General features: G+C 36.8%; 1 long non-coding RNA gene across 1 annotated transcript; it reads left to right on the forward strand.

Moving 5' to 3' along the window:
* The first annotated feature begins 741 nt into the window (after positions 1-741).
* On the forward strand, positions 742-6,765 carry LOC142046057 (uncharacterized). Its single transcript, XR_012654972.1, has 2 exons — positions 742-1,141; positions 5,012-6,765. It is a non-coding gene; the product is annotated as an uncharacterized LOC142046057 (long non-coding RNA).
* Positions 6,766-9,679: the final 2,914 nt, after the last annotated feature.

Here is a 9,679-nt window from a genome sequence, read left to right on the forward strand (position 1 = left end):
TTCTCTCCTAGAAGTCCTGTCCTTTACTTAAAACTGGACCTTTCTAAACATTACAAAAGAAATAATTAAGGGGAAAATCTTTCAATAAACTTGATAGGCTCTGGATCATCCCCACCTGTTGGAATACTTAGGATCCTTTCTCCTGCAAATGATTTTCTGGTTCTCCAGTGTCCGCATTTTTCTTAATAAAAAATTATTATTTTTGTAGACTTTTTGCATAAGCTCTTCCTTCCAAGAGGAATCCAACATAATTGCTCTGGGTGGCCTACCACTTCCCTTACATTTTGTGCTGTGGCTGATAGCTTTCCTAATCTCTTTTTTAAAATTTCACTTTAAATATGCCAGTTTTATCTTGAATAGACATTTTTACAGGGAGGACTGGATGGCTTGAGTGACTGGAATGAGGAATATTGATTTTTTTTTTGCACCACTATATCACTGGTTCAAATCCAGCTGAATCTGATAATATCCAAAGGTTGTTGCCATCTGATAGCTGGCCAGTGTCTTATGTGAAATGAACTGCCAGTTTGAAAAGTCTGTTTCTCACTGTGTGAAACAACTATCATCACAACTGGCACACTTTTGACAAGTCAGCAGAGAGGTGGGCATTGTTAAAATTGTTAGTCCCAATGTTGAATAGCCCTTACATTTTAAATGTGCCCTAATGCTGAAAAAAACTAATGCTACAAAGTGAAAGTAACAATGATTAGCATTCCATCTTCTGTGAAGAATGACCTACTGATAACAATGTTTGCTTGGTATCCTGGATTTCACATGTATTCCACTCAAGTACAGAATTCTTGTAGTTTCAAAATCTTGCTAGCTCATAAGAATACAGTTGGCAGGCACTGTAAGGTAAAGCCCATGGTTAATCAAAACATACCTGTTTTGGTCCATACAGATGTCTTTGTGACACCTGGCTATCATGACTTTGGGTGGAGCAAGTCTCAAATCTCCGCTGCCTGACAACAGGCAGAAATCCAACCTGATCCATTTAATCTGCATTCCAAATGATCTCCTTTTCCTTCTGGTTTCTTAACCAGGGGCTGAAAGGGGGATAGGATATGAATTGCACTGACATTGGTGACTGGGGGTAAAGGATGAACCAGCATGGAGTCCAGTTGTGGAAACTAGCTGGAAGGTAGTGCTGGTGGCACTGTGAGTTGAACAGGAAGTAGAGGGCAGGTGGTCTGCCAGGAGAAAGGGGATTATGGGGTATTGCTTTGTTTAAAAGAGGTAAACGAATGGGGTTCTTCTATGAGGAAAGTAGGAAGGAAGGTTATTTATTCTCAGTGCCTTGTTGTACATTGAGGATAAGTTAACTTGGGCAGGTTTTTTAAATTATTTTTTTTAATGAACACACATAGCCACCTATGGAAATAACACTTTGGGCTTTTTGAGTTCATTAGATCGCAAATGAAGCAGTCAAGCTTGGTCAATATGTGGGTACCTCTAGGGAAGACCCACGGTGCTGAGAAAGTAATTCTGGCAGTTCAGTGGGTGGCACTCTTTCCTTCAAATCTCTTTTAAACCAATATCCTAACATGATGTTCTGGAACACTGAGCTGTCTTTTGGGTGAGATTTAAAGGTGGGATCCCTTCTGTTTGTGATCTTAAAGATCTTGTGGCACCTCTTGGAAGAATAGAGTAGGGGCACTAGCCCCAATGCCTGGGCAATATCCAGTTTGGGTAATTGCATTTTATATATCTAAAGTTTCCCCAGTAGTTTTAATGCAATGGATACAATATTCACTTCCAGTCCTATTCTGTAGTTCAGTGTTTGGTTGTTCTGTGTGGTTCTTGTTTTTTAGTAGTGAGTGAAGTGATCCTATGAATAGAGAGATGAAAAATATTCCATATAAAGAAATATGACAAAGATTTGTATTTTTAATTTGGAAAGGAAGTTAATGAGAGGGAACATGATAGAAGCATACAAAATAATGAATAGCACACAGAAGGAAAATTGGCCACTTCTATTTATCCTGTCTCATAATATTGGAAACTCCTGTTTCCCCATAATACAAAATTGAAAGACATTAAATTTAAAACTGATAAAAAGAAGTTGGAACTCCTTGCTGCAAGTCACTGTTGAGGCCAGAGATTAGCGTTTATATGAATAACAAATATTCCTAAGAATTTTTAAAAGTTCTTAAGGACTATAAGCCATCATCTTTCATCTTGGCCCCATGAGCCAAATAACTGATGGGGTTAAGAAGAAACTTACCCAATGAGCTGGTTATGCTGTTATTACCCTATTTGGGGTTTCTTTCACCTTCTGGAGCATCTGGTAGTGGATGGGTCTGATCTGGTATGGTAATTCTTATGTGAGTAGTTTGTAATAAGCTTGGTATTCTTTTGGTTGCAAGGCACTGTATACACATAAGTAATTATACATGGCATGCCTTTGAATGGGTTGAGTTCTCACTCTGCCTTTAACAATGTGCAGACCCTATGTTAGTTTCCAAACTCTTCCCCTTTCTGGGGTTTGGCTTTATTAGTACCCGAAAACCAATAATAGAATGTAAACCTCAAACTAAGCTTCCTCTCTGAGCTTGACTGTCCCGCTTCCTCCATCTGAGCTCGAGCTGACCAGAAAGTTTCCCTGCACGGATCTTATTTCTATTATCTGCGTCCACTGTTGCAGCAATTCCTTCTTCTTCGCATCTTCTTAATACCCTGGATAGTGAGGATTGAGCTTCCAGTAACCTACAAGCTGCAAACCTTTAGCATCATCATGCAAGATTCTTAACACTTTGCTGCACAGAACTTGTGTCCAACTGAAAGGACCCTCGCTACTCAAAAGCTATTTTACACAATGACTCTTTCCACTCCGACTCTCAGAGGAAGCCGAATCCGGAGGTTCATGACTGTGTGATATGTGAGGAGGAGGTACAGGATATTGGAAAGGTTGAATAAAACAGTACAGGGCAGCTGCTGCTTCAGCGAGGAAGGACGAACTCACAAAGCAACAGTAGAAATAGAACATTTAAACTCGATAGCTTTAACGTTGGTGAATTCATTCGTTTTTAATGATAAGTAGTAGATTTAGAACCAACTAAAGTACTGTCAAGCTTGCTTCATAATTGATTCATTCTCACAATTACAATGAGCGATGACTATATCATCGATCATAGCGACGTATTAGATATTCTTAGATAATGCATTATTAAATGTGTGACGAAGCATCCTATATTCAGTCTAGACCCATACTAAATCACCAGAGTGCCTTACTCTTAAAATTATCAGGTTTGAACTTACGAAGGTCTGGGTTCTCAAAAATATTTCCATTATACAGTGAAACGAGATGTGTTTAGACTCTGTATACATTTGTACTAATACATAATCAGATTGAATAGAATCGACGATGTTCGTGCGTGGTATTGTGTGTACAGGGAGAGTAATATGATTCCAGACGAGGAAAAGTTCCGTTAAAAGAAATTGAGGTTACCATAATAATTTTAGATACTAATATTTAATATGTATTTTAATAAAAGGCTCTTATATTTTGATAGGTATGACCAATGGGGACAGATGAGACACTACCATTTAAACCATATGTTAGTAATACAATTAAAAGATTGTGAAGCCATTCAGATACTGCGGGATGGGGCCATATAAATACCTAAGGGTATGCCTACTGCAATGAGGCACAAGCAGCTTGACTCGGAGTATAAGGGCTGTTAAATTGCTGTGAAACCTTCAAGAGTAGGCTGTGAGCCAGACTGTCGGACCTGCACATGGGGGGAGTAGAGGCTCAGACCGATTGGGTCTGCAGCTGCTGAGCACTGATAGTGATCTACACAAACAGTTTAGAATAACCATGATCCGACGGAGTCAGCAGGCACGGGCCAGCTGTAGGTGACTAATTGCAGTGTAGACATACCCTTAAGACAAAAGATAGAGAACCTGGGTTTTGATTCCTCGTCTTTCACTCATCTAGCTGTTTGGATTGGGATTGCGTGTGAAAATTACATATTACACCAGCAATCAAACAATCGACAAAATTTCGAATAATATAAGTGCATATCACCTTTTATATAGGTGGATGAGTGCTCAGCACAGACTTGTTCTATCATAAGCACAATTTAATATACACTTAGCAATAATAGAACATAGATCCAAACTTTTAATAGAACTTACCACAAAATGTTAGATACGTCTTGTGATTAAAAAGCATACAAATGTTGCCTGACATTCCATCCCAGTTTCTGCAACGTTCTCTCCAGCAGGTTTGCCAGAAAATGTCTATTATCCCCCATGGAAACTTTTGCTATTTAATACGATGCAAATTGGAGCCGTATTTCCATCCTCAAGTCACCATCCCTACTGAGTGCATTGAGTTTGCATGGCAGAATTGATGGCAGACTTGGGTTTAAGTTGTATTTTACTGAGGTAATTTGCTGTTGTCCACTATAACGAATTTTAACAATAATGAGCAAAACAGAGCAATATTAATAAAATATATAAAAGATGGAGACATGAGTGCATATCTCCTTAGTCTGCTTACAAGAAATCTGGATTCATATATTTATGAACTATGAAAGTATGTATTTATAAAATATATAATATAAATATATATCAAATATGAAAATGTGTATTTAAATCCATTTGGACCTGTGATACCCACATATGGGAGTACAAGAAAATAAGTGCTTTGTTGAGATGTTGGCTTAGTATATACAATAAAAATTTCTGGTTAGGGACAGGTCCAGATATGTAAAACCTCCTGTCTTTGTTGCGTGCATGTTGTAAGTCTTATTATTATTTGAATTATCAGGAAGTGTGTTATAGTTTAAATTGATTGAAGATGTTTTATTGTAGTTAGGAGCTGAAGTAGAGCAGCTTAATATTTGCGAGTAGTATGAGAGAGCTTTCTGAGTGATTTGATTTTAGCTGCCCTCTTTACCTCAAGGTAATGGAAATACTGAATTCTTACTGTTATCTTTAGAAATAATTGTATACGGAGTATTAGTCAAAAAACTGATTTTATTATGCATGTGTTTTCTAACAGTTGCAAGAAGCAATCAAGGCTGGCAAAGGTGTGACTTCAGCTATTGACTTATGTCATTACCATGGAAACAGAGCACTGGAGGCCCTGGAGTGCTTCCCCTCCCTCTGAGTTCCAGATCTGCTTTAGAAAACATGGTTTATGCTGTGACCAGATTTTCATGAGATACAATTCAAAAAATAAACTGTTCTTCATTTGAAGAAAACAACTAGATGGATAGAGGCTGGGACAAGGGAAAAATATTTGTATTTTTAAAAGAACTAAATTTGTTAGTTGCCTTTTTTTTTTTTTTTTTTGGTTGTTTACCGCATTGCTGAATGAACATGCATTCTTTGGAACTGCTATAAACAAAATTAGGGGGAAAAGGTCAAACAGTTTTCACTTGTCATGCCAGAAGCATATTTGAGGCTGCACCAGTAGAAATAATTAATGAGACTCACTTCTGTGACCTCAGTAAATGGACAGGAAATAAGTCCTTATTGATTGGACATAGCCAGGGATGGCGCCAATGTGGTGGCCTGTGGTTTTCCTGCACTAGAGAGGACAGGGGGGGGCCTGAAGCTGCAGGTGTCAGGAGAAACACTTTCTAAAATTGCCAGAGAGAGGGCTGTTTAAGTCAAGAATTAATGTATCAATTTATCAACACAAAGGGCAGTTCAGTGAATTAATGAGGAAAAATCCTTTATCTGTCTACATGCAGTTGTCTCCTCACACTGTTTTTATGTATTCAAATGTAAAATTACTCTGTGCCTAATGATTTCAGTATTTTGAGAAACTTGCTGAGAATGTGTGTCAAGCATGGTAAGTAGGAGCCTTAAAATATTTAATCAAATATTAATTTGGCTCTGTTAAGAGAATCGATTGCCTGTGTTTTTATACAGTATATATAAAATACTTTGCTCTGGCTCAAAGATGAGGTTTTCAATGCTTTCAGGAAAAAAATCTTTCTTCCAGATCAAGCAATTTGTTTCAACGCAATCTTACCCTAAATAATTTCCCAGATTTATGTGACACTTGTTTTCACTTCAGTCAAATAAATGTGAATTTATAATGTTCAGCATCAATCTTTTGGCAGAAAGGAGTGTGGAATAGTCTTGTTAGCACAGGTTTTTTACTCTTCTGAATAAATATATAGTACGTGAGAAGTTTTTTTTTTAACCTTAGTGTGTCAGATTTTAAATCCAATTACAGAAAGAATATAAGGTATATCAGAAGTCTGCAATTTGACACTGTCTCTAGTTTGTTCATAGGAGATGATTTCTGTGGTTTGCATGCATGCAATCTGAGAACTTCGTTGACAAGAAGGCTGAGTTTACATAAATGATCTAGATTGAGACTCAGCTACCTTTCTTCCTTCTGTGGTGTAATTACATCCCAATCTGGAGACAGCTAGTACAGCAAACAGATTTCGTTACATCGCTCACTCAAACATTAAGTGGAGTTATTTCTGTTAAATTTTGCTCCTCCTCCTACCAAAAAAAAGTAAGGTGTCACAAAGCTTTTTTTTATCATGGACCAGCATATTGCATTCAGCTGAAAGAAAATATAAAGCTACATATGTTAAACCATTGTGTGTGGGTGTGTGTGTGCATGTATATAAGTTATATGCACACAGCGTACTTGCGACATCGATGTACTTCCTCAGATTTATACAAGTGCAGTTTCAATGCCTTTGACAGTAAACTGAATTCTTAGAGCATTTTATTTTTATTCTTTTATTTTAGTCAACTGTGTATAAATCATTACGTTTTGTAAGAGCCATATATTGCTTTCTCCTTACCATGAACCTACTTTTTTTTTTATTCAAACACTTCATGATAATTCAGGGGCTGATCCTGCAGGAAGCTGAGGGACTCCAGAGACATCCTGAGTCCTTTCAACACCCTTTGATTTCCACTGATGACACTCAGTAGCATGGAAGAAACAGGCAGCATATTACAGGACTGGGCATATGTTTCTTTTCCTGAAAGTACAACTTTTTATCAATATCTCTTTCGGAAAACAAATTAGCAAAACCAAATAGTAGTGATATTGTAGCCTTCATTGGTTGAATTGGTGAAAATGAACAATCTCATAATCTTCATAATACAGATCTATGATCTCTTCCAGTAACTAATTGAAAGCATGCTTTTGTTGTTGTTTTGGATCCTTCAGGGATACCCTACAGGCAAAACATACAAACTATAGACTGGAAGTGATAACCTCTTGGTTATCGAGTCAAGTTCCCTATCACAGGCAATCCAGTCATATAATCCTGTTCATAAATATATCAAGCTCCATTTTAAAGCTAGTTAGGTTGTTTGCCCTTACTACTCCTATTTAAAGGCTATTCCAGAACATCGTTCCTTTGATAATTAGAAACTTTGTTCTAATCTCCAGTCTAAATTTTATTCATGGCCAGTTTATATACACTTGTTCTTGTGCCAACATCGTTTTTTTAGCTAACAGTCACTGCTGAGAATTATCATTCTTTCTGCACAATTAGAAATACATATTTCTGTTTCTGACATCNCAGGCAGCAGTATTGCCTGTCAATGTAAACAAACTTGTTTGTCTTAGTGATTGGCAGAATAAGAAATAGGACTAAGTGGACTTGTAGGCTCTAAAGTTTTACACTGTTTTGTTTTTGAGTGCAGTTATGTAACCAAAAAAAAATCTGCATTTGTAAGTTACACTTTCACAATAAAGAGATTGCACTTTGGTACTTGTGTGAGGTGAATTGAAAAATACTATTTCTTTTGTTTATCATTTTTCAGTGCATATATTTGTAATACAAAATAATAATATAAAGTGAGCACGGTGCACTTTTTATTCTGTGTTGTAATTGAAATAAATGTTGAAAAATGTAGAAAAACATCCAAAAATACTTAATACATTTCAGTTGGTATGCTATTGTTATAAGTGTAATTAATCACAATTAATTTTTTGATTGTGATTAATTTTTTTTAGTTAATTGTGTGAATTTACTGTGATTAATTGACAGCCCTAGAAAATATATAACTTTACTGTGCAGCCCCTGCTGTTAGAAAGCGGTAATTAAATGTTAGCAGAAGAGGCAACATATAGTCATACAAGAGTCTTAAAAGAGAAGTGAAAGATATTGAGCTGTAGTAGCTGGGAAAATATTGTGCTAGTCCGAACTCCATGAATCCCATAGCTACTTTCGTCTAACCATCGCTCCTGTTCTTACCACAGCCCCAGTAAGGCCCCCATTTCCTACATTCTGAGACCCTAACCTGTCTCTCCTGCCTTTAAGAAGATTTTCTAATGAACTCCAGCAGGGGGAGGCATCTGCTGGGGCTCCTTAGGAAGAAGAAATAGAGCTGTGAGATCCTCAGATTGAGGCTCATGAGACTCAAGAAGCTCTTTAATGTGTCTCCTGCAGCTCTTTGCAACACATCATGTTAAAACACTGTGATTTAATTATTAACCAGTCTAAGTTATTAACCAATCATGATGCTTTTATTATGTTATTAACCAATTAGGTTATCAACGTGCACTAAGTTATTAACTTATTTGCTGTGGGAATTTATTTATTTTTATATATATATAAGACTAAATATTTCTCCTGTAATACTCTTTAAATATGAATGTATAGTACTGTAGTAAATGAAACAATGAATTCATGGTACTGTAACTCTTTTGGGTAATGTTGATTGCTTATTTGGCTCCTGAAGCACTGAGGTTGGAGTATCACTGAAATAGAGGGAAGAGTTGAGCCAAAACCTTTGCTCCATGGGTAGTCAATTATTTTTTGTCAAGATCGAAATTTCTTGGTCAAGGTACAGTCAAGGTCCAGACTCCAGAGAAAATAATACAAAAATAACAATAATGATAATAAGTAAATAAAAAGATTTTGGAGTCCGTTCAAAAGCATCTAGTGGTCCAGATTTGGTCCATGGTCCACCTATTGACCACCTCTGCTTTACTACCTCAAGCTGCTTGATAACTTTGTCAGCGCATTTTTTTTTAAACTAAAATTGGCTGTTTGACTAAACATAATTTTTGCCCACATTTCTCTCTCTCTCACATACCATCCCCCCTCCATGGAAAACACTGAAATCCTTCTATGTCCACAAAATAAAAGTTATCTTTATTTAAATTATGGAAAATAAAAGACCTTTTGATCAGCTCTATTACTCCCGGATATACTTCCATTTAGCAAAGCCAATAACAGAGCCAGACTCTTTAAACTGGTGTTATCGTCAGAAGACTGTAAAAAAACAAATTTTGTTTTCCCCACAGTTACTCCCTGTGTCTTCCAAGACTTTATAGATCCATAGAGTGATGGATTTTAAGGCCAGAAGGGATTAGATCAGATAGCCTGACTTCCACTGAATTTCACCCAGTAATTCCTGCATTAAACCATAACTTGTAGGTTGAGCTAGAGCATATTCAAGGTCGACTGATTTTAACAGCGAGGGTAATTAACCAAAGAACCAACTTACCAAAGGAAGTGATGGATTCTTCATCACGTGAAGTCTTTAAATCCAGATTGGATCTCTTTCTAAAATATTTTTTTACCACATACACAAGACATTCCTACATCATTTGTTCCAATGGTTAATTGTTCTTGTGCTTTATTTCTACCCAGAATTTATATTATGTGAAGGGCAAGGCCAGATGGCTACAGTAAAGTAGTGAGGAACAGGTATGTTAGCCCCAGGCTAA

This window comes from Chelonoidis abingdonii, unplaced genomic scaffold, assembly GCF_003597395.2.
Source record: "Chelonoidis abingdonii isolate Lonesome George unplaced genomic scaffold, CheloAbing_2.0 scaffold0940, whole genome shotgun sequence".
Taxonomy (NCBI): Eukaryota; Metazoa; Chordata; order Testudines; family Testudinidae; genus Chelonoidis; species Chelonoidis abingdonii.